The sequence below is a fragment of the Falco peregrinus genome, chromosome 5, assembly GCF_023634155.1.
Source record: "Falco peregrinus isolate bFalPer1 chromosome 5, bFalPer1.pri, whole genome shotgun sequence".
Lineage (NCBI taxonomy): Eukaryota > Metazoa > Chordata > Aves > Falconiformes > Falconidae > Falco > Falco peregrinus.
Genome location: NC_073725.1, coordinates 65,583,689 through 65,608,359, shown reverse-complemented (window position 1 = coordinate 65,608,359; position 24,671 = coordinate 65,583,689). Strand labels below are relative to the sequence as shown.

General features: G+C 56.0%; 1 protein-coding gene across 8 annotated transcripts in view; it reads right to left on the bottom strand.

Moving 5' to 3' along the window:
- The window catches only part of PTPRS (protein tyrosine phosphatase receptor type S), a 161,847-nt gene extending 137,536 nt beyond the window's left edge, over positions 1–24,311 (bottom strand). For 4 of the 8 annotated variants that reach the window (XM_055804729.1, XM_055804736.1, XM_055804734.1 and 1 more), the window contains exon 1: positions 24,149–24,311. The gene's annotated coding sequence lies outside the window, so the exon portion shown is untranslated. Of the gene's footprint in view, positions 1–20,366; positions 20,447–24,148 lie in introns of all 8 variants that reach the window. The other 4 variants (XM_055804730.1, XM_055804737.1, XM_055804739.1 and 1 more) reach the window with 3 other exon arrangements.
- Positions 24,312–24,671: the final 360 nt, after the last annotated feature.

Genomic DNA, 24,671 nt, shown 5'->3' with positions numbered 1-24,671 from the left:
CCTCTCGCTGGGGCTGCAGGGCTGGCAGAGAGGCCCCCACTGGAGCTGGGTTGTTTTTAATACTTTGAGAGGTTTGATTTTACCATTAAGTGTCTGATTCATCTGTTCCTGCCTGCTGGAGCTAAGCCCAGCCTGGCAGCTAATACTTGCCCCTAAGCGACATTTTAGGGGCATTTTGCACCCTCACAGATCTCTCTGGATACACACAGGAGAGAAACCTGCATCCATGCACTGCGATGACCCCGCACACACCTTCGCCCTCCCGCATGGCACACATCAACCTGCAGCTAAACACGGGCCACAGCCTCTGCCCAGGGATGAGCTGGCACCGGCAAACCCGAGCCCTGCAAAGATCCACATTGCCACGTAAAGGAGGCACCACAAACCGTGGGAGGACCTCAACATCTCCTGGCACAGCCCTGGGCACCTGAGCTGGCAGACCCCAGAAGCCCAAGCTGCCCAGGTTTTAAAAAGCTGCAAACAAATGATGCCACAACCCTGAAGTGACGTAGCGGCAATGCACCCGGGAGGAAATCTGTGGTTGAAGCAGCTGCCGCTTGGAGTCGCGTCTCCCACTTCGCCCCTCCATCCACGCACTCCACGCTTCAGTTGCAAGAGGCACCGGCTGGTGCAGATCCCACCTGGTCCGCAACAGAGGTGGCACAGGGGTCCCTGGTGACACGGGGACACAGTTGCCACACAAGTCCCTGTGCTGAGCACTGCATTTTGGAATAAAGATTGCCGCAGGAGAGCAAAAGGCTCAGGGTGTGCGTAAGCTGCTACCCGACATACATCAAGCGACTGGCAAAGCCATCCCTCTGGCAGAGCATGGGCATCCTCCCCAGCCTGGCAGGGATGTGGGGTCCGTGGCCCCCTCCCCAGGATTTCACAACTACTTTACAAACCAGAAACAAAAAGTTAATGGTGTGGGCTTGACCACATATTTTCCAGGGGCTCTGGGAGACTGGCTCTCCGCAAGCCAGCTAACACACACTCTTTTCATTCAGCGCTTTAAATACCCAATTGTGTCTGTTTTCAGCACGCTCATTTTTAGCATTTTAATGATATGGTCCCCGGCTCTCACCCTCCTTGGATTGGCCGCAGCATGGGGTTTTTTCTTCTTTCTTTTCTTTTTTTTTTTTTTCTTTCTCCTTTTTAACATCTTGCAGAGCATGAGGGGAAGGGGAAGGGGGTTAGCAAGAGGTCACACATTTCTCCTAATCCAAGTGTTTTTCCAGCAGGCAGAGGGTCCTGCCGGGGACAAAGGAAAACCAGCCCCTTCGGCTGCCTGTTGGCTGCAAGTGCTGCACCTTCTGCTGGGGGTCCCCAGCGCAGGACGGGCACGCTGCCCTCGCTGGCGCGCTTCAGGAAGGTGCATGATCCAGGCACACTTCCCACGAGAGACAGTGACCCACCCCCACACCACGGCACAGCCAAACCCTCACTCACCACAACCCTCCCTGGAAGAAAGGGATTGGGGTTTTCCACTGCAATCGCTTTCCCTTTTTCCCCTGTGGCCAGAACCTTCCCCCAGCCCCATCGGCAGGATTTTGCTTGGCTGCACCGCTCTGCTTGCAGCTGGGCAGAAGACCCCATTTGCAGGCAGGACCCATCACAGAGCATGGATCGCAGCGCGGGCACAGCACCGGCTCCCAGGGTCGCACTCAGGCAACCCGGGTGCCTGCACCCACCTCATGTCCCCCCACTCACGGCCTTGGCCTGTTAGAGCAGCTCTGATTTTTCCACTGGAAAGCTCCCAAAGAGACTTTGGACGTGTTAGAGCCCAGAACAAAGACTCCACCAGGAACTACAGGGAGCCCTGAGACACAAAAGCACCACGGGACCCCCAAATCCCATGACCTGGGGCTGTCCCAGGAGCCTCCCTGGATGTGGCACCACACTGTACCACCATGCTGTACCACCTCCCCGGCACAAAGCAGCCCTAAACCTATATGGCAGCTGCTGATTTCAAACAGCCGGCTGCAAAACTAACCCCAGCTTCCCCACCAGCTCTCAAGCCACTCGCTATGCTGCCTGGAGTGCCCATGGAGAGGTGCTGGCTTGGCCCTGGGTACACGGAGGTCTGTCTTGCTCTGCATCACGGGCAGCCATCACTGCACTGACACAGCAAAGCTGCTTCAGGTTCAGGGCCAACCCAACCCTGCTCCTAAATGAGCCTGAGCACCCCGCGCATCCCGGTTGTGCAGGCAGAGCCGAGGAGGCAGCAGGAAACATGCAACGGCACCAGAGAAGAACCAAAATTGCAGGTCCTACCTCCATCCCTTAGCTAACATCACCATTCCCCCCCTTCCTCAAGCACACTCAGCCCTACTTGCTTGTGCACGTGCTGCTGTCACCCAGCTCTTGGCCAAGGCCAGCCCTGAGGAATGTCTTTTTCCCCCATCCTCACCACACCACATCAATATTCAGCATTTTCCCCATCCCCTCTCCCCAAACACATCACAACACCCTTCTTCACCCTTCGCGGAGTGCTTCGACATCAGCCACTCAGCAGATATATTTTTTTTTTCCACCAAGTAATATCGAAATGATATTTATTAAATTTGCTCTCTAAGTCCCTCAATCTGCTCCATAATACAGTGAATCTGCGAGGTGGTTTCACTGATCCCGCCTCAATGAGACCAGATTAACAGAGATGATCCCGGCTTTGCGGCTCCCTCGTCCCGGGGAGGGTCAGAGGTTGTGTAGAGAGGCAAAACCTGCTGGCAGTGCCGCACCAGAGGAAATCACGTGGCCTCTGAACATGATTTCTGAGGTTAATTCCAGGTGGGAAGGAGGGAGCACTCAAGAGTGGACATGCAGCAACTTTTCAGTCTTCAGAAAACCCGTTTGGCTGTTTATTTCAGCCTCTTTTGCTATTATCTCCCTCCTCAAGTGCATTGATTGCACCTGCCCCCACCCTGCTCCCCAGCAAGAAGCCCATTAAATCTAAAGTTAGCTCCAGAAACGTTCATCAGATCCATTATCTCTGCATTCAGCTAAATTATGAAAATCATTACGATAAGGAGGCATGGAGCCTATTAGTTTCCTGGAGAGGATGCTTTACAATTTTTTTCCTTCTGCTTCCACATTTAATTACCTGAACTTTCATAGTATTTAATTCCATTTATTAAACCTTTAATATATAAAAACCAAAATAACAACAACAAAACCCACTGCTGGTTGCCTTTAGGAAGAGCCCAGAGCCAGGGCATGGAGCAGCCTCTGCTTCCCCCATCCCCTTCCCTGCTCAGGTTGCATCCTGCAGCCACACACGGACCCTCGCCAGTGAGCTGCAACTGTGCTCATGCAGGATGCATCCATTAATTACAAAATTAAGGATATGGCCTGGGGTCCATGCAAAGGGAAAGGGAGCAGTGCCAGGCCAGGGTCCTCCCATGGGGTCCCCCCAGCCAGGCTGGCCCCCAAGCCAGCTGCCGAGAGCTTTGCTACAACCTGGAGGAAGGACACCAAAAGCAGCAGGGTTGTGGAAATTCAGTTTTTATTTTTTTTTCTAAAATTGCAGGAGCACAGTTTAATCCGCAATGCCACCACACCCAGAAAGCCCCCACAGGGCCAGTATTCCCGCAGGTACACACACAGGGATCCTTGCTTGGTTATTGGTGTTATTTTTTTCGGACAGATGCTATTTTAGGACATGGATAGCAAGCCTATGGAAACAGCGAAACCCTCACACACTTCAAGCAAGGTCAGTCTGAAGCATTAGCATCTCCCTGGCTGCATTTTGCCTTCCCAGAGATGTTACTTAGCAATCTTGGTTACTATTAGAGCAGCATCTAAAATGCCCTTATCCATAACATCAAATAAGCTGTAACCCTCATGCCGGGCTGTCTCTGCCATCTAAACAGGACAGAAACCAAAGAGTAAAACCAAAACCAGAGGCAGAGCCAGGGAAGAGCTTGGCACAGGGTCACCACCATGCCATGCGTGGAGGGGAAGATGCCAAGCTCAAGCCCAGCTGGTCCCCAAGACCACCACCACCCCAGGGCTGCAGATCCACATCCCTGGGAGTGCACAGGCACTCCCATATACAGCATCACCCAACACCTCCTTGCAGGAGATTTCAATGTTTTGACAATTCAGGGACCACTAAAACTTTTCCCAAGAAGCTGCGGACGGTCGCGGAGCCCCTCAGGAGCCGTTCATAGACCCTTTTCCCTAGCACTTGCAAGGCACAGTTTGCAAACGCCGCTGCCTTCAGGCCTGTCTCATCATGCATCCAAACAGGGCCCCACAGCTCGGAGCAGCGCAGTTTCTTCCCATCGACATCTCTTACAGGATTAAACCTCAAACTTGGCCTGCGTTTTGCATTTGGTTTTTAAATCAGGAATCACTCTGGAAAAGTAGCACCAGGAAGAAAAAAACAACTTGCTAAAGTGTTCCCCACAGCATATCCACATACTTTAATATAAAAAAGCTGCTGCTAATTTAAAAAACAAATGTTTAAGCAATCAAGCATGTTTATTTAATTTGTCCTTTCTGTGCCAGAGAAGGCCCCAGTCGCACGCAGTGGCTGCCACACGGCGTTACCGGGAGCGCTCATGGCGAGGTCCCCGCACACTGGGATGGGAGCAGCTTGGAGCCCCAACACAACCCGGCCCTCAAAGAGGAGATGGGCTCCTCCTGGCCCCCAGGAGAGGGTGTCTTGGGGTAGTCCAGCCTCACACCTGCCACTCCGAGATGAAAACAGACATCCAGAGCCGAAGGACAGGACTTGGGATTCAACCCGTCGCTTACACCCAGCATGAACCAGATCATCTCTGTTCCTCCAAGAGCAGTGACATTTTAGCTCGTTTGCCATCACTGCAGGCTAATGTTTTTTCACTAAAATGACCACGTATTGTTCTGCTTGCAAAGAGGTGCAGGATGCACAGAGACAGGTACTGGGGAACCCAGAGCCCCACAACAAACCTTGCTGGAAAGGGGCAGGGGCTGCCTGGCCATGGTGAGACACCGCTGACCAGGGGTCCTTTCCACCCATGGGAGCTCACCACCAGCAGCTTAAAAATACAGCTTGCACTCCATTTAATTTAAATTATCTGAACACAGATCAACTCTTGATTTAAATATTCAGTGGTGCCGAGACAGGACCCGTGAGCCATCTGGTAAGTGGGTTGGGAGCTTCATCCCCCACCAGGGAGCTCACCCTCAGCTCACCGGCCGCTTCGTCCTGCCTCATGGCCACGTTCCCCAATTAGCGCCAGCCACGGAGCCTGCATCTCTTACGGCAACCGTAAACTCGAAAGGGACTTTCCCCCCCTCTTCCCGAAGCCTTGCCAGCAGCGAGCTAAATCCAGATCTGCTCTTCACACCCACCCACAAGCTGGGGCAACCAGCAAAGGTTCATTAGCAGGAGGAGCCGCGTTCCTCTTGCTTTGAACATGAAAGCAGCCTGAAGGGGGGTATTTTGTGGGGGAGGAGAATATTCATCAAAAAAACCCCACCCCAAAACATGGAGCGGCACACACGGCCTTCAGCCTCCTTGATGCCAACAGGGCTCCTGTGGACAAGGTTAAGGATGGAGCGTTACCAAACCAGGCAGGGGGGAGAAAGGTTTTTCTTCTCAAGCCATCTCTCAAGAGACCTCTGTCCACTCGAGCTGTGGGATGGGAGCGTCTACCTGCCCAGCTTTCCCTCTGGCCCCCACACCAGCGTGTTTGGGGCTGGCTCTTACACTCACAGCCATTTAACCTGCCATTTACATAGTTAATATTCCACAAAAGCAATGCAATACACACACAGCCCTACGCCAGTAAACAAAGAGCCCCATCTCCCAGCTGGGCAAACCCTCCATTTCTCTTGACACGGGAACCTGAACTGTTATCACTTGGAGTTAAATATCCCTCAAATAAATTGGCCAGGAGGAAAACTTCAGGGAGACGCAACAGCGGCAGATGGACAGCAGCCTCCCAAAACTGCATCCAGCTGTGGGAGGTCCCTGCCACCAGGCTGCAGGAGTATTTTGGATGCCACTGAACACAGGGGCTCAGTAGGGGACACACAACACTTGGTGTCCATGGGGGTTTGCTCTGCAGAGACAAGATCCAGAGGTGAGGATGCTCCTTCAGCCTTCCTGCACCATTAACTCTGCAATCAAGAGATTCTGGGTGCTTCCACAATGCGGTGCTTTATTCTCAATGTCAGAAGCCAAATGTTTTTTGGTTAACTTTGAAGAGCCAACACGGAGTAGCCAACAGCCCCAAGGAGCCAGGTAACGTTGGCTGCTGCTTTAAGCGAATCATCAGTAGCCCAAGGGAAGCTTGGTCTTCCTAAGTTCATGGCTGTCCCATGAAAACCTCATAGATGCACAGTGAGTTGAGGCCTGGATGCCTGATGAAGCACGGCTCCGTGTGTGCCCATTTCACAGATGAGAAACTTCAGGAATGAACTGGAAAAACAATGTTCCCTTGGTCTGCAGCAGAGAATGGAGCCTGCTCCCAACCATCCTCCCTCCAACAGCCACCACATGAGGCATTTTTCACCAGGCACGTGCTGGGCGCAGTTTCTGCAAAGCCCTGAGAACCCTCCAATAGCCCAAACTCACCAAGAAATGAGCAATAACAACAGGACAACGACACTATGGATAATCCAGATTTCTCACAGAGCCCAAAACACCTAAAAGGACCCAATTCTCAGAGCCCAAGCAAGTCCCCAGAGAGGCTGGGGAGCCCTGTGCTGCTCTTGCCAATGCTGGAAAATCTCAGACCTGGATGGCAGATCAGGATCTCCTGTCCCACCACGGCACTGTCAGGAACAGCAATGTCTTGGGGAGGGAGTGGGAGCGCAAGAGCTTGAGTGAACCCGTCATAAGCAGGAACTCAATTTTGCCCATCATTATCGTTGGCTTTAACAAATAGCTTCTGGGGATGGCAGGTACTTTATTAATTTTTCCCCTGTACAGCGTGCAGGATGATTGAAGAAATCACTAGCCTGTTCATTTGTTTGCCTACCTGGCCCAAAATAACTAGCTATTTATTTTTAAACATCAGGATACATCAAATCCTCAAATCGAGGCAAAGGAACCAGGGAGAACATGCCACACGCATCCATGGCACTGGCGCCTGGGCAGGTGGTTTCAGCCCCTTTCTCTGCATTGGGAAAAAAACCACATCCAAGTCTCCCAGTTGCACTGCAGACATGGGAAAATTGAATAAAGGGATTTTCTACCCCATTGGGTTTCTTCTGGCAGCCACGTTCTATGGGACTCACTCCCTGCTGTGCCTGAGCCTTGGTCTGCTTGAAGCCCAGGGATGGTTTGGACACCTCAGCCTCAAATACAGACCCTGGCCTTGGACTTTTCCGCACATCCCTGATGCTCAGGGAGGTGGGGACTTTCTGGGTGATGTTAGGACAGAAAAAATGGCAACGTGGTCATCAGGAACCAAATAATCTTGGAAGCTGCTTCTGTCTCTACCAGGTCTCCTGGAAGAACACAGCCATGGGAGACACCAGGCAGTGGCTCACAATGCAGCAGCACCTTGCTGAGTCCTCTCACACCCTTCCAAGACCCAAGCAAGATGTTTGCCACAGCCCCAAGCCCTCCTGGAGCCCTCTGAGGTCAGCAGCAAGCTGGGGCCAGCGCGGGTGTCAACGTCCTCATCAGAGCTGAAGCTCCTCTCCCGTCCCAATGGCCGTGGTTGCTCACACAGGAGGATTCAAGATTCGCTTTTTGCCCTCCCATGGGATTGCTCCAAGAGTGCTGAAGCACAAGGACTCATGTGACCAAAAAACCCGAGTTAATCAGCCCTCCCGAGGAAGTGTCACCAGGGCTGCCAGCCGGCTGTTTTGGCGGTGCTGGCCCGGCGGGGCGCATGGGTGGGAGGGAGCATCCAGCCCAACAACACCCGCGGGATGGAATGTCCCTTGTGCAGCTCCGCTTCGTAACAGCATCCCTCAGGGGAAGGAGCTTCTCAAGTCCCACAACCCCAGCAGAAATTACGCCAGGCAGCTTCAATATCCCCACCCTGTAGGACCCTACCGATGACCTTTTATTGCATATTTTAAGTTTCATCTCCGTTCTTTGTGGTTACTGAGAGTGTTTTCCATATGAGCAGGACTGGAGAGTCTTCCAGAGCCTGCAGCCATCCCACACTGCAGCCTGCTGAGCAGCCAAGCGAGACCTGCAAAACCCTAACGCAGGCTGCAAGCTGCCACAAGGACCACATGGGCAGTGATGGATCTACCGAGGACTTACAGCAAAACCACTGCTGGGGACAGGCAAGGCGGAGGGAGCTGTAGCAGCCATGTGCCACAGCTGAGGGGACGCAGGGACAGAGAACAAGAGCAGCCGGCTCCAGCGCTGCCAGCATCACTGGGCTGGTGCAGGGTCCCCAAAGCCCCAAGGCAGCGGCGGCTGCTGCCTGCCACAGTTTGGCAGGGAGCTGGCTCTCCCCACGCACATTCACGCGCTCCACAGAGAGCCTTTTTTGTTTGTTTGCGTTCTTTAGAAAAAGAAAACGGGAAGGGAAGCAACTTCAAATTCTCCAGGGACCCAGGACTCTTTGCATCCATCCCCAGAGCAAGGTTAAATGCATTAAGTCTGAACAGAGCTTTCCAAGAGCCTGAAAGCAGAGGAAATGTCCTCCCCCTGCACACACACTCCCCAGGGATGACAGAAGGGACACAGGGGTGCACCTTCTACCTGCCATACACACGCACCACAAATAACACGACGCGCAGCATGCTATTTAAAAGTGGGTTCTGTGCAATAGTCTGCTGCACGTAGAGTCATGCCAGGCAGCGGCATGGGCTGGTGCCTGCCTCCCACCCTGGCCAGCGGGGCCTGGGCTCTGTGCAAACACAACAGGCTCGTGCCCAGGGCCGTCCGTGCACACCGAGCCTGGCAGCTGCTGCAGCGCTGCCCTGTCCAGACCTGTCCGGGCCCAGGCTGTGGTTTCTGCGGGAGAGTCGTTTGCATTGATCTTGCTTTGCCACTGTAGCATGCTAGGGTAAATCAGCACAGGGTAGCATCACCTCATCGACAGAGGCAGGCACAGACTCCACTTTCCCGGCTTGGGAGACAGAAACGGGAATTGCCACCTCGACCAGGCTGCACTGCAGCAGTGACACCTCAGCTGTCCAATGCCTGATGCAAAGACCCATCTCTTCCAAAAAGACCTCCAGAAATGCACTGCTGAAAATGCAGCAAATAATTACACACGGCTGTGTAACACCCCCCCAGCTCCTCCTCCCTGCGTCCCAGTTGCACTTTCCCTCCCTTTACCACCCTTTCCCTCCCTCTACCACCCTGTCTGATCCACCGCTGGCCACGGAGGGGCCCTGCCAGCTGACAGATGAAGCTTCAGGTTAACAAATCCAATTTGTCGGACACAAAAAGCCAAAGCATTTCATTTCTGCTGGCTTTTTCTTTATGAAATTGCTCAGACATGCAAGACGTGAAATGTCACCGTGTCACTTGGTGGCAGCTGAGGGCACGAAGCTGGAAAGGTCAAGAGAGGCTCTCCGAGAGCTGCCCCTGCTCAGCTCCAAGGGAAGGGGGATGAGGCAGACAGGGCCACCGAGGCCATCAGCCCATGCTGCCCAAGGTGCAAGCCCAGTGCTCCCAGTCCCATGAGCTCTCAGCAGAGTGCAGAGGGACGATAACATGAAGCACCAGAGGACAAGCACCACTCGTGATTGCAAACAAGCCTTGGCCCCCAAAACCCCCTCCACCACACTCCTCTCGACTCAGGGGCCAGCTGGGACCATCGCATTGCCCTGAGCTTCCCCACCTTGCTCTGACCACCCCGAGTAACAGAGGGCTCATTCTGCCTCTGCGATTCCCCAGAGCAAAATAACATAGCCAGGATGCTTAGCCAAGCTCTTGCATCCCAAAAGAATAAACAATCAACATGCACTATGGCAGATCTGCCCCAACAGCCAAGAAAGAGCCGTGCCACCAGCTGTCCCACCACAGGGTGGAAAATCCACTGCAAATCCCTCCCTGGAGGAGAGCAAAAGTTTGCACCCCAGAATGGTTTGGTTGTGGGACAACACTTGCTCGGAGCCTGCCAGTAACACTCCAAGCAGCTCCCTGTGCCCCAGCAGAGACCAGAACCAGTTCTCAGGTACCCCAGAGCCCCCGGGATGCTGCTCCGTTTTACCACAGGCAGTAACAGCAACAACAGACAAAGCCAAAGTGTTTTGCCCCCCCCCCAGCCACTCAGGGCACCTGCTGCTTGGGCAGGACACCGTGGGAGCATCGGAGGCAGGGCAGAGCCCATGTTTACGGTATATGCTGGTGAACCACGCAACGGCGCTTTGCTCTGACCTCTGCCAAGCCGGGGCTCAGCGCAGGGATGCCCAGAAGGGCCAGCCACCCAGCAGGGCTCAGGGCACCCTGCCTCCAAACCAGAGGGACCCAAAAGCTGTGCCAGCACAGCGGGAGCCAGCCGCAGGGGCCATGGGCAGAGACGGGGCTGCGCTCCCCACCAAGACAATGCATGGGGCAGGGAGCGAGTGCTGCAGCTCCTGGGCACCCCTCCGGCCAGGAGGGAAGCTGAGACCTCCCCCCACGGGTGAATTTACAGCAGGGAACATACAGTTACAGACTGGCCGATGCCAGAGGCAAGGCAGAACAGAACACCCCACAGCGAGAGGGCCAGCCTGCAATCACAAAAGCACCTGAAAATGAGAACGGTTGGTGTTCGTTTGTTCCCAGGGTCAGAGCCGCCGAGCCCACCAGCAGCAGCTTTGTTGCAGACACCGCTCTGGTTGCGTGTTTAATTGCAGGAGTCTAGGGAGAAAATGAGCTGCCGCAGGTTTCTGTGCATCAGCCCCAGCCTCCCAGGGCTGGAGCCTCCCCGTGTGTTGATGCTGGCTGAAAAGGCACCTCTGCTCACACGCACTCACAGGGGGTCAGCAGCCGAGGTCAGCTGTAGCATCTCCATCCCTCCCACCAGCCTGCAGGCAAAAGGTTATGGGGATGTCGCACTGCTGGTTGACGTCTCAGGCTCTGTGTGACACTTGAAGCACAACAATGTGATGCAACATGGGAGCCCACGCTGGGGTTTCACACCCCTGTCCCAAAATGCCATACCCCCATCCCAGAGCACAGCAGGTACCAGCTGAGAGAGCAAAAGCTGCTTCCCACTCCGGCCTGCCAGGCTCGCTGGATGATTCCTGATCCCAGCAGTGGGAAAGGCTGCTGGCTTCTCTGCCTAAGACGCAGAGCAGGGATGCTGCACCAGTTTGTCTCTGGGGCACAAGGAAAAACAGAAACCAAGGGAAGCACTGCCAGGAGGGCCTGACCCAGGCAGCAGCATGCAGCCAGAGCCCAGAAGCACAGAACAGGCAGACGTGACTTTGGTCAAGCTTGGCCGAGCAGTGCCCGCCAGCCCCATGCCCGGTGCTGCAGTACCCGTGGGAGAGACGCCACGAGCATCCATGGGGGTGAGATAGAACCTGGACTCTCCTGTGGCAGCAGGGAGCTCCCACTCCCACAGCACGGGGCTCCACCAAAGCTTTCCTGCATCTCCTGGGAGGGGGTGGCCATGGCACGGAGCCCCGCCGGGAAGAGCAGCACAGCCGGAGAGGGGGCAGCTGGCACTGAGCTGAGCAGCGGGGCTGCGCACCCCCTCCGCCGCCGAGCCGCACGGGCTGTTCCCGCACCTGGCGTCCCTTCCACCGCCTCCTTCCCAGCGGCATCCCCCGCGCACCCGTCTGCTGCCACCCGCTCCATCCTCCCCCACGCGCCTGCACTGAGCACTCCCGGCTCATCCCATCCCGCCTGCCCCAAAGCTTTCTCAAGAGCCCCAAAACCCTTGCCGGAGCGGTGCTGCCAAGCAGCACCGTGGGTTTTCCCAGCTTTTGCCTAGTTGTGCCAAAGTACACTTTGAGAGACTCAATGGCAAGCAAGCACGTGCTCCCGGCCTCAGCCAACTGCAGGCACAAGCGTGCCGAAGGGCACCTCTGTCCCGCACCCCACATCCGGAGGCTGTGATCGCAAGAGGAGCCAGGAGATGCACATACAGACCGAAAGGGATGGACAGACGGGACTCCATTTGATGCCCCTGCTTTCCGCACTGCCTTGACAGAGTGCACTGGGAAAGCAGTACAGCCATCTCGTGACTTAAAAAAGCCCAAGACCAGCAACTATCTACATAGGCAAGATTTCAGGATATGTTGTTTTTCCTCCCCCCCTCCTAAGAGCCTAATTAGGAAAGAAAAAAAAATGGTTTCAAAATAAAGTGACTTGCAAAGAAAAATCCATGTTGAAAGTCTTGTTTTAATTTTATCCTAAAGATTAAAGCGCGCCATGGCGTGTTCTGGGGGCCTGATGCAAGTTCGGCATCACAAGCTCATCCAATACTTCCTAGAAAAACCTGCAATCAAGTCACCTATAAACACTCCTCGTGAGAAGGCTGAGAGGGATAGGAGGAGAGCAAGGCTCCCCAAGGCAAGCAGCACCTGAGACACTGCCAGACAGCCCCTGCCTCGAGAGCATCTGTCCTGCAGGAGCCAGGATGGAGAATGAAAAATTGAGGCACAACTAAGGGATATGACTCGCTCAAAGACATTGGAAAAAGTCAAGGGTAAGCCAAGAACAAAGCATTGGGCTGGAAGATCCAGTTACAAGACAACGCAGCCTAATTACAGCCTGGCTCTGGGTGGTTTTTAAGAGTGAAATACAAGCCTACGTGCTCCGGGGATTGAAGCGGCCAGACTGGCACTGGGGACGGCAGCTCTGGAGCGCACAGACCCCTCTGCCCTGCTGCCAAGCATTCTGCAGAAGAGCTCTGGGCAAGAGCTGAAGTGCTTGTCTCCAGGCTTCCCATCCCACCGGCACACACTGGGCATGGGCTGCTCCAGCAGCATGAGGCACTCGAGCATGCAGCAAGCTCACCCCTTTGAGGGGGCACCCGAAGACACACAGACGTGACCTACCTGGCCCCCCTGCTTTGCCCCAGCTCCCCTGGACACAAGCAGAGACCCAACCACATCACCTGTCCTTGGTAAGTGGGGACAGCCTGGTAACTGAAGCTCAGGATGAGGCAGGACATTGAGGACGATGTCGCAGGTGGGTCCTGGCATGCAGCTCTGTGCACACACCTGGACCAGGAAGACCCCTGCCAGCTGCAAACACACCTCCAGGCATGAAAACTGCACCTCCTCTCTTCATCCCCTCCTCACTGCTCCTCACCCAGCCCAACATCCAGCTCCTTGCCAGGCTGGGCACACATCAGAGGGCCATGGCACCCATCTGGGCACCCACAACCCATGCAGCACACTCCCCAAGGCAGCCGGGATAAGAAGCCTTAGCTGCAAGGGCCATTACAATATTTAATATTTGCCTCTCTTACTTCTAAGAAACACTTCACTTCCTCCCCACCTCCTTACTTTTCCTCTTTCCAAAGCAACCTCACACCTATTTTTAGGTCAGCACATCTTGGAGCCACTGGATGGGTGCCATCCCCTGTATAACCTCCAACGGGAGAGGAAGCCAAGGGACGCTCATGCCCCTGCACCGCTGGGGCAGCTGCTCCGCCTGGGGATTTTCAAGCTGCTTTGCAGACAGATGAAGGGATAAAGCATCAAAGTGGTCATCTTGCAGCTTGCAAGCAGATGCTGAGAGCGCTGGAGGTCTGTGGTCGTTCTCAAAACCCAGACGGCCTCACTGGGATCCCGGTACAGGGACCAGCAGCGAAGGCTTTAGGGCACGTAGTCCATGGGCAGCCCCAGGGGGGCTAAAATTGAGGTGCTGAAATGTGGTCAGGGCTGCTGGAGCTCCCTCCTCATCCTTCTCCAGGGAAGCAGGACAACATCAGAAGGACCCATAGCAATGGTGGCTCATCCTTGGACTTTGCCATGACCTCCTGCCTCATGCCCAGCCCTGCTTGGAGCACAACAGCAGGTTTATCCTCGGCTTTTGAGGGTGCCAAGTTGTGCTTTGGGCTTTTGGAAAAAATAAATCTTCTTATCAGTATGGTGTAACAAGTACTTCCAGGGAGGAGTTAGCAGGGAACTCGGCTGCCCTTCTCAGGGCTCTGAGCAGGTCTGGAAGCAAAGCTAGAGTTTGCACATTACGGATGGACGGTGTCCGGCGACTCCAAATTCAGGGGGACTTTCCTCCTCCTGACAAGTTGTGCAACAGAACAGAAAGAGGCTGTGAGTCTCAGGGCCTGGATGCCGGAGAGGAGCAGAGGTAACAGGAAATCCCAAACCAGAGGAAAATTCAGCTTGTTCTGGGTCAAATACAGAGGAGGAAACGGAGGCACAAGCGGAGGTGCAGGGAGAGGAAAGCCCTTTCCAGAAGAGCGGCCTGAGGGGTCAAGTCTGTACAAGGCTTCTGGGGACTCACAACACTGATTCTGATGCCGTAAGTCAAAACCCCAGAGACAATCCGGGAGCTGGTTCGCCAAAACCTCCAGGGTCTTCCCCAAAAGGGGCTCAGAGGACAATTAGCCAACAACTCTCCCTGCTGAAGTCCCAACGGCACAGAGGACCAGCAGCTGCCATCTCCCACTGCTGTGCAGACAAAAAAAAAATAATTCATCCTGGGTGCAGCAGACATCACCTCCTTGTTGGAACTGGTGGCCAAGGCCAGGAGCTGGCACACACCAGCCCACCCCACTGCTGAGCTCCCCTGGCCAGAGCTCTCCATGCAACCGCAGCCCCACCTCAGTGGTAAAACCAATTAAGAGAAGAATGAGACAAGCAGCACTTTGATGGATGCTCCCTGGCTGCTGGCACCGTGGGGACACAGAGGCTATCGTGGCTGTGCTACATGCCCTGAATCCGCCCAGCATCACACCCCGCCTGCCAGCGGCTGAACCACTCCCAGGACTCCTGCTGGATCCTGCAGGCTCCCATCCTTGCTCCAGGCATGCAGGCAAAAGGGTTGAACGGCTTGTCCGAACCATACATGGCACATTCCTTGCTGCATGCAGGGCCACTGCCACCCCGGTAGCCTGTGGCACATCCCCTCCTGCCACAATCCAGCCGGGACAGCGGCTGGGATTTACCCCAGGGGGTGGGAGAGGTAGCCCGGCTGCCCAGTGCGGTGGGGGTTAAGCTGCATTGGAGTGTTGCCCTAAACCCCCAGCCACGGGCAGGACAGGGGCTGCATCCAGGGGTCCCTCCAGAAATCCCTGGACAAGAAAGCATGGGCGGGTGCCAAGGACACCAGGTTACGTTGGAACCACCACCATTTTAGAGCCCCGAACAGAAACAGCCACGTACAAACACCACCAATACACCTGGGAAAAACAGAGTGGCTTCTTTATTTATCAAGCGATTCTCTACACCCAGGCAGGAGAGCAGGAACACAACCCCGAGGCACCCTCTCCCAGCTCCAAAAATGTATTCATTATCCCCAGGCGGCTTCTGGCAGGGCAGAGAGATCGCTCTCCGATTAGAGATGTTTATCAGTAAGCTATAATGAAGGAGGGACACTGACACTGTGATGAATATTATATTTCAGGAAAATTTAAATGAAATGATCCATCATGCCCAGCAGAAGATCAGCAACACCTTCTGCCAAGCACCCGCACCGAGTGGAGCGGCTTCTCGACCGAGGCTCCGCTTTGGAGCCCTGCAGTCACCTTGGCTCTCCGCTCCTGAGGAAAAATAGCAGCAAGAGATAAAGAAAAGCACTTCGTATTTCCAAGGGCACACAGCGAAGCAGTAACGCTCGCTTGCAAGGGAGCCACAGTCTTCCCCAACACAGCAGTGAGATCTCCTTGCAGTGGCTCCGCCAAGGATGGGGACAGCCTGTGTTTCATTTACTTGGGCGAGTTCGGGTCCCAGCGTTTAGCATACCCAGAAATAGAGTGCCCTCGGAAACAGGACGTCATCCGGGCAGGATGCGGAGGGGAAGGGTTATGGAGCGGCTTTTCCCTTAAGTGAAATATTGCCACCGGCTCAATGGAAGCAGGAGGTTTCGTCCCTCCTGGGAGGAAGCTATCAGAAACCACTCTCCCTCCAAGCGTGGCTAGTCCACGTTTTGCTACCTGTTGCATTTTCTAATCAGGCAAAACACTGGAAGAGTGTAAGACGACATTAAAAAGCAAGAGTGGGTGCAGCAGCATGCAAGGGATGGGGCGCCAGAAACGCTACAAGCTGCTGCAATCCAGACACGAATGCATTACACATTCATCTGAATTTTAAATACAGAGCATTATGACTGGCATCCTCACAACTGCCACAGCAGCCTCGGCACTACAGCTTTTATGGTAATTCACAGGGAGTTACCCACAAGGCACTGCAGAGATTTTCTTGGCAGCCATCCTAAACTAATTTTTATAGGTTAGTGTACAGTTATACATAAACGTTTAAGAAAAATAAAATGGCGACTCAGAGGGAAGGAGCTGAGTGGGAGGGTGCTGTGCCACTCCAGCACTAAATGCCGCAGGGCCAAGGCCTGTGCCACCACCAGCCACCCCATGCTGGGGACCAGAGGACAGGAACACCAGTTGGTTCACAAACTGGTTTGCACTTGGGCAAGGCTCATGCATTGGCCGCCAGGACGCCTAGCCCTCTGCATCGCTCCTGCACCTGTGCCTCTGGGCTCCACAGCATCCCCCTGCCCTTTGAGGGTGTTTGGCTCAGCCAGGTCACGCCTGGGCAGGAGACAGCTCTGCCACCACCCAGGCGGCCCATCGGGTGCCTGCCTTCAGGTATGGGTGCAGGGCTGTGCTCAGCCCCGATTCTCCCCTTCCCCCAGGTCACCCAGGGCACCTTAGGTGCTCTGGCCAGCTGCCTGGAAAGGACAGGATGAATCCCAGAGGACAACAATTCGTTGGTGGAAACCACAGCATCCTGAGAAAAACGTTTGATGTGCTTTGACAGCACATCCTCCCAGTCACCATCCCTGCCCACCCAGGGCCACCCCTCTGCCCCAGGCATGTCCCCTCCCGTGGGGAGGAAAGAACGGTTTGCCCCCCACCTGCCTGCTCCACCTCAGAGCTCCTGGCAGGACATGGCTCTGCCCATCACCTTTGCTTTCTGCACATCCTGAGCCGTGCTGGTTGGGTGACACGGGAACTTCACGTGGCGACTGGAAACTGCTGCTCAGCTTCCGACTGCCCTTTGCAGCCCACAGAGGAAAGAGTCAAAGCCACTGCCAGCGAGCAACAGCACCGCGGAAAACAAAGAAAAGAAGCAGAGGGAGGGAGGTCTTGATCGGTGCAAGCCAGTAGCAGCAGCCATCTCCATTTCACAGGAATCAGAGCAAACTCTTGATGATACCAGAGCTGAAGATTAGTTCTTTTAAAAAAAAATAAAATCCCAATTCCTGCAGATGTTGCACGCATGCACACATATGCATTTGCAGCACAGCAAGCAGGCAGTCTGCCCACCTCTGCTGTCTTCACAAAAGCAAAATGGAGGGAAGCACCATCAGGACTTCTAAGGAAAGAACCTTTCACATTGCAATCATCTGTGGAATTACTAGCAACATGGATTTGGATACGGGGACACCACAAAGAAAAACAATTAAGCAACAGCTCAGAGGGAGAGATGCTGAGATACAACTCAAGCACCACAAAGAGTCAACACACTGCATTTCAGACAAGGCTGCTGTTTCCCTGAGATGAGATTATTACATTTTGAAAAGTCACGCAGGGACCAGCACGCTGTGCCCTCCCTCACCTTCTCATGATTTTTGATCCCAGCTCAGTGGTTGCAAGCAAGGGAGATCGAGAGCACCTGGCCTCCAGCCTGGTGCCTTCTGCACCCAGCACATGTGGTTACCCCATGTAACAGCATCACTTCACATGTCAGCTGCCCACAAACAGAAATTAAAGGGTGGGGGCGGGGCAGGGGGGACGGGACACGACCCCTGAAAGCAGCACTATGTGAAGTTAGGGCATTTCTGAAGTTAGGATCTGGTGTATCTCAAGTCATCCCTCCATCAGGCGTGTTAATCCACCACCTCCCAGGAACACAGCAGCAGGTGCCGAAGACAGCAAATCATTCCTGAGGTCTGGGCAGACAGGCTTACCTCGTGCTCTTAAACTGGTTAACCAGAGGAAACTCAGCGCTCGAAAGCGGGACACCAGATGCATTCCCACCCTTCACGCCCCTACAGACCTACAGTCTGAGATGGCCAAGAGCCAAGCAGGGAGACAGCAGCGGGATGGGCAGGGTCCCCCAGGCACCGCGCTCCCCGCACATGGACTCACACACAGACACTTCGCTACTCAAACCCTAACAGGCTTAAAAATCCCCCCGGAGCGACAGATCCTTTTGCAAACCACCCGCAGGACCCGCCACGCACTGCAGATCGTGGCTGCAGCCGAACCAGCCACAATCCACATCTCCTACTGCAGCCACGTGCTGCCGGCTGCCCTCCCACCTTCCGAATGGTGCCACCAAAACCCACCCGGCCTTCGGGTTCCCTGCCTGGTTAGGACATCCCTGCGAAGGTGGGAGCATCCTGGTCGCTTGTGGGGTCACAGCCAAACTGCAATGCCCTGGTGTGATGTAAACCAGTGCCGTACAGAGCGGTCACCTACAACACACGGCTGCGAACAAGTGATTCAGCTGCCGCTCTGCAAAAACAGCCCCAACACCACAGCAGGAGTGGAGACCTCCAGGAGCTGGGCAGAAACAGCCACAGGCTTCCTCCTAACCTAAACCATCCCACAGTCCTGATTTAATCTGATTTATGCAAATATTAAACCAATTTACGTGTGCACGTTGTATGAGTTGCCTGGCCCAGTTTAATTTGATCAGGTTTTAAACCTGTTTAGACAAACTGAGATCTGCTTTCTAATCTAAAGCTGCTCTTAAAACTGCACGGATGTTGCCAGGGAACTGGAGCACAGATGTGATGACAGAGCCTGTTTGTATGACCACACTCAAACTGCAATGGCCCCAGCTATGGCAGCGAAGGGAAGAACGGAATGCTAAAATTCCCATGTCTCTGAGCTGGCCACACAGCAGGGCTGCAAAACTCGGCTCCGCTCTGCCTGGAGCTTTCCAAACCCAGAGGAGTCCCAAACAGCCCAGGGCAGCAGCAGGCTGGCTGGGCTGGGACACAGCCATACTCGCTTTCCCGGAGCAGGGCACAGAAGTCCCTGATGGGGCCAAACAAGCCTCCCAGGGAAAAATCTCAGCATGGGGTCCTAGGGTGCCCCCCGTGCCCACAAGCTAAGCTGTCGTCCCCCTCATCACCACCCCTTTGCATCCAGAGACAGAGCAGAGCACCGCAAACCCCGGTGAAGATCTGCGCCTCCTTTAAAAACCTCAGGTGTGCACAGAGCTCACGCTGCATTCCTTGCACCCTGTTCCTTCTCACACCTGCACATCCTGGGCTGGGGGACACATCCCCTCCCTCTGCCCCGGCAGCACCTCCACCTCCTCCCTTGGCACCTGCACCCTGCGCGCGTGGGAGCCACGCACAGCCCACCCACCCTTGGGAGCCGGTGGGAGACCAGGAGCCAAGAGGCTTCACAGATTAAACAAATAAGTTCAAAGAAACTCACACCTCCCAGCCAGCTCCTTATCAAGGGATGTCAAGAAGACAACACGGGCTGAAAATTACTTTTTTTTGGATGACGGTGGGGCTGCACCGGGACGTGGGCTCCACATGCAGGACATATGGCTCTGTGAGAGCTTGTTCAGGTGAGCAGCAAATAATCTGACAGCGCAGGCAGCTACTACGATGAGAATGCCAAGCTCGATAAATTACTAAGCCAAGACAATGATAACCGAACTAGAAAAAAAGAAGTTGAAGAGTATCATGTTGGATCAGACTTGGAGATCTGGAGGACAAATTTACAGTTTGCTAGGCTGATGTAAAAAAAAATAAATATATTGGTCAAGTTGTAAAGTAAACAATCAGAAAGAGGTCTAGAGAAAAAAAAAAAGTCTAATAGAGCCCTCAGATTTTTCCAGCTTATCATGAAATAAACTTTGCAGAAAGGAGGCTGGCCTGAGCTTTACTGCTTCAGGGCTCACAATTTTAAGAATGACAATAATTTTAAAAATATAATAATACAGTTATAGCCAGAAGCTTCTCAGCCCAGCTGTTTTCTTCCCTTTCCAAATATCAAAACGTTCTGGGGATCCTGCCTGGACCTACCACCCTGGGGCAGAGCCCAGGACGCCCAGCCAGCCTCCGCACTCACAGCGGGAAGCAAAGAGCTCCATGGGCAGGGGGAGCTGGGCCCAGGGAAGGGACTATTGGAAGCAGAAAGTTCGGCACATTTTTCACGCTGCTGAAGCAACGATACTTCACTGGAGTCATTTGCAGATTTTCTTTTTTGGAGGAGAGAGTTATGAATAATATGCATGTTCTTCTCAACTCATATAAGAAGAATTTAAAGCTCAAAGTTCAGCAAGTGTGGATTAAACTACTTAGCAGCACCTTTTTAATGGAACCGAGTAACCTCTCTCCTTACCATATGCTCGCACTGCCACACTGACTCGGGTTAGATCTGGCTTCACTTTATCTCTGTATCCTATGCTCGCAATTTTATCTCTGCAATGCAAGAGAAAAACTGTTTTAGTTGGGAACAGAGAGGGTTTAAATAAAATCCATACGCACTGGCAGGCCACAGGCAACATCTCGCATCCAGCGCAGCAACTCACCACCCACGCAACCTCATGTGCCACGTGCAAAAGCAGATAAACAGTTCAACATGTGTTTACTACTTTGAGTTGTTCAGCAACAAGGCGAGCAGCTGGATGGGACCCTCACCCTGCTCTGAGCTGGGCACTGCAGAGGGCATCCATCCCAACCCACCGCCAGCCACTGTATTTTGAGATCTCAAAGCAGCATCAGGTGGGACAGTCTCCCACCTCAACGACAGCTTTGGGGTCCCTAAATCCAAGCCCTCTGGACAAGCACAGCAGGCAGGAGTTGCTCCTATGCTATGAAGGGTCACAAACATGCCCCTGCCTCAGTTTCTCCAGGGTGCAGCCACATCATCTCCTTGGACATCCCACCTGGCTGGACCTCAGGTGTCTCTTCTCCCTCACCCCCACCGCTCCCCCCCAAAGCAGCAGCATAAAGTGATAACAAGGACCCACCCTCATGGAGGCACATTTTGCCTCCTCTCTGTAGGCACTGCGTCACACATTCTCCAGCATCCAGACCAGAGGTGGAGCAACCCCCCATGCCCAGTGGGGCGAGACACCCCAGGAAGATGCTGCATTTACCCAACTCGCATTTATAAAACCCAGAGAGCACCAGGGACTGGGGGGACAGAGACCCAAGGGACCTGAACCCGTCCTGTCCACAAGGCTGATGCCAGAAGTCAACTACAAGAGGACTCGAGGACCCCCTGCCCCCCATTACCTCCATCACCCCACACCCACGAATGGCTTTGCTGGGGGTGGAACCCCTCCCCATGGGCAGCCCCCCACGTTAGTGGCACAGCTTCAGCTGGAAGCTCCTCTTGCATTACTCAAAGTATTTATGACTTTTTCCCCCATTTGAAATATGGGCCCTTACCACGCACAGGAAGGAGGAGAGTGCCAGCAAACCCATTAATTTATAAGTCAATCTGGCAGAGAACAATTAACAGCTTTTCCCACCGTCAAGTTGGCAGGAGGAGGGGGGAACCTTCCCCCTAGGAAGGGCAGGAGGGTCCCCGCATCAGCACGGACGCGGCTCCATGCTTAGCACCCAGATGCTACTTTATTCCTCGCCCCCCCAGGACCTCTCGCAGCCCGAGGGGACAAGCAGCCCTGTCCTCCGCAGCGGGACCCCCTTTAGGTCATGCCACCAGCTCCCCCAGCCCGGTGCAGGTATGCAACCCCAAAAACATGCTTTACAGGGGAAAATAAAATATTAACATATATATGTCAATCCATAATATTTTGCTGCTCAGGACACAAGTCCCTGTCCAAGCCGAGCTGCAGGCAGGAGGAGAAGCACAAGTGCCCGTGGGGAACGTCCCCTGCAAATTTGGCAGGGGGTTTGCCTGGGGAGGGGATGGGGGGAGGCTCCAGATGTGCAGCCCCTCACCCCCGTGGGGTGTCCGGGCTCAGAGGAAGGGCTGGACACCCACCCGCCCCCCCCCAGCCCCAACCAAAACAGCTTTTTCTTCCCAATTGTAACGATCGCTTTTCCAAAAACAAAGCCTCCTGGGACTCAGAGAGGGCAAATGCCCAAAAAGCGGAGCTGCCCCCTGCCCTGGAGAGCACAGTGCCCATCCCCGCAGAGCCCAGCACCCCTCCCACAGGTGTCACCTCTTCACCAGCATTTTTCCCCCCCCTTACCCTACATTTGCACCATTTCCTTCCCCAGGAGGGACTGCAACAAGATCCTCCCAGTGAAACACAAACGCTATTAATCATTACTCTTTATTTTTTGGGGGGGGTGGCGGGGTGCAGTTTACCCTCCATGTCACAGTTTTGGCTTGGGGACAGCTCTCACCCACCGCAGGATGGCCCCAGGGCTCAGGATTTCAGCTGAAATCCCTGAGGGTGGATGGAAATCACCACCAGCTGCCCACCCCAGGGGCATCCCGCAGCCCCCCTGAGCCAGCTACACCTTGCAGGAGGCACAGGATTGGTGCAGCTGCCGCAAGGCAGGGGGACACCACCCCACCCCCAATTCCAATACAGGGTCTTGCGTAGTTTTGGGATGACCCATACCCTTCCTTGCTGCTGTCACCATCACCAGGCCACCACACAGTCAGGAGTAACAAGGTGAAACTCAGTTCCTGATGAGCTCCAGAGCTGGTGGTGAGGACAAGGCACGCCCCGTGTCACCGGTGTTTGGGGTGGGGAGAGGGCAGCACCCCAGGGGGACAGAGCTGTGTCCCCAAGCTGCGACACTGCCCTGCTGGGAACGCTCTAATTCCTCCTCCAACACCTGCGCCCCAGCGATGCAGCTCCAGGAGCGACACCGGCTTGGCCACTGGAGCATCCCCGGCACACGCAGGTGGTGGGAGGTGGAAAAGCCACCAAGAGGGGACATGGGCCCTCGGCCACCCCCAGCCAGCACGGGTGGTCCCACAGTGCTGCTCCGCAGGAGCACAGCCCTTTGCTTGGGGGTGACACCACAACACCCATCCCAGGGGGCCGCACCCCGCACTGAGCACCCGCTGGAACCGCGGGCGGGAAGAGGCGGACAGGGCGGACCCAGGAGCAGCGCGGCAGCGATGGGGGGGCCCTGTCCGACAGGTGTCCCCCCCCACCAGTGAACAGGCACCGGGATGGAGCGGGGAGCCCAGCCCAGGTACCGGGGCACCGCAGAGGGGCTCACCCTGGGGACCAGCAATGGGACGCGGGATCGAGCGGGGAGCCCAGCCCGGCGACTGGAGCAGGCGCCCGCCTGGCGGTGAACCGGTACCGGGATGCAGGATGGAGCAGGGAGCTCTGCCCAGTACCGGGGCATGGAGCATGTCCCCCCTCCCGGTGAACCGGCACTGTGATGCAGGACGGAGCACGGAGCTCAGCCCGGGTACCGGGGTATGGAGCAGACCCCCCGCGGTGAACCGGCACCGGGGATGTGGGATGGAGCGGGAAGCCCAGCCCAGTACCGGGATACGGAGCAGCCCTCCCCGGGAACCGGCACTGGGATGCGAGACGGAGCGGGGAGCCCAGCTCGGGCACCGGAGCCCAGCCCAGTACCGCGGCGCGGAGCCGGGCTCACGCCACGGACCAGCACCGGGACGCGCCCCCGGCCCCCCCGGGCCAGCTGCCCCCCCTCCCCGTGAGCCAGCGCGGCGCGGAGCCCCCAGCCCGGCTCTTCCTCACGTCCTCCCCCCGCCGCTGTAAGTGCCGGTGGGCCAGCGCGCCCCCTCCCTGCGCCCCCCGCTATAGCGCGGCCCCTTCCCCAGTGCAGCCCCCCCCACCACATAACACGCCCCCAGGTCTCCGGTGCCACCCACCCGCACACCCCCTGCCCACTACAACGCGACCCCCCACCCCCAACACCACCCGGCCGCACCCCCGGCAACGAGACCCCAACGCAGCTTGCCCGCACACCCCCCCCAGCGACACCCCCCCCACTATAACGTCAACCCTTGCCCCCAGCGCGAGCCACCTGCGCCCTTCTCGCACCGTGTCGCTACCCTGAGGCCCCCGCTATAACGCGACCCCTCCCCAGCGCGACCCCCCCGCCCCCGGCGCTCCCCCCCTGCCCCGCTACAACGTGGCCCCGCAGCGACATCAGCGCCCCGCCAGCCACCGCCGCTACACCCCCGCTATACCGCGCCCCCCGCCGTACCTGCCGGCGCGGCCGCCCGCTCCCATGCTGGCCGGCGGAGGGGCGCGGAAGGGCCGCCGCGGCCGCCTTCCTCCTCCTCCTCCTCCTCCGCCTCCTCCCTCCGCCTCCGCCCGGCGGCTGCGCTGGGCCCGCGGCGCGGGGACACTGCGGCGCGAGCTCCCGCCCGCCGCCGGCCACTCGCACAGGTGATGTCATTCCCTGAGCCGCCGCCGCCTGACGTCACCGCGGGGCGGGACCCCCCCCTCCCATCCCGGCAGAGGGAGGGGAAGGGGGGGGCGGGCGCGGGGGGCGGCTGACGTCACCGCGGAGGCGAGGGGCGTGGCCGCGCCTTAAAGGCCCCCCCGCGCACGTGGGCGCGGAGGCGCGAGGGCCGCGGGGAGGCGCAGCGCCGGGGGGCTCCGGGGGGCTCCGGCGGGGATGGGGGTCTTCCCGCTGCGCGCCGGCTGTTGCAGCCCGTTTCCCAGTGTGTCCCCCCTAGCGGGCGCGCCTCCATTACCTGCCGCCGAGGGTCCCCCCTCGCTGG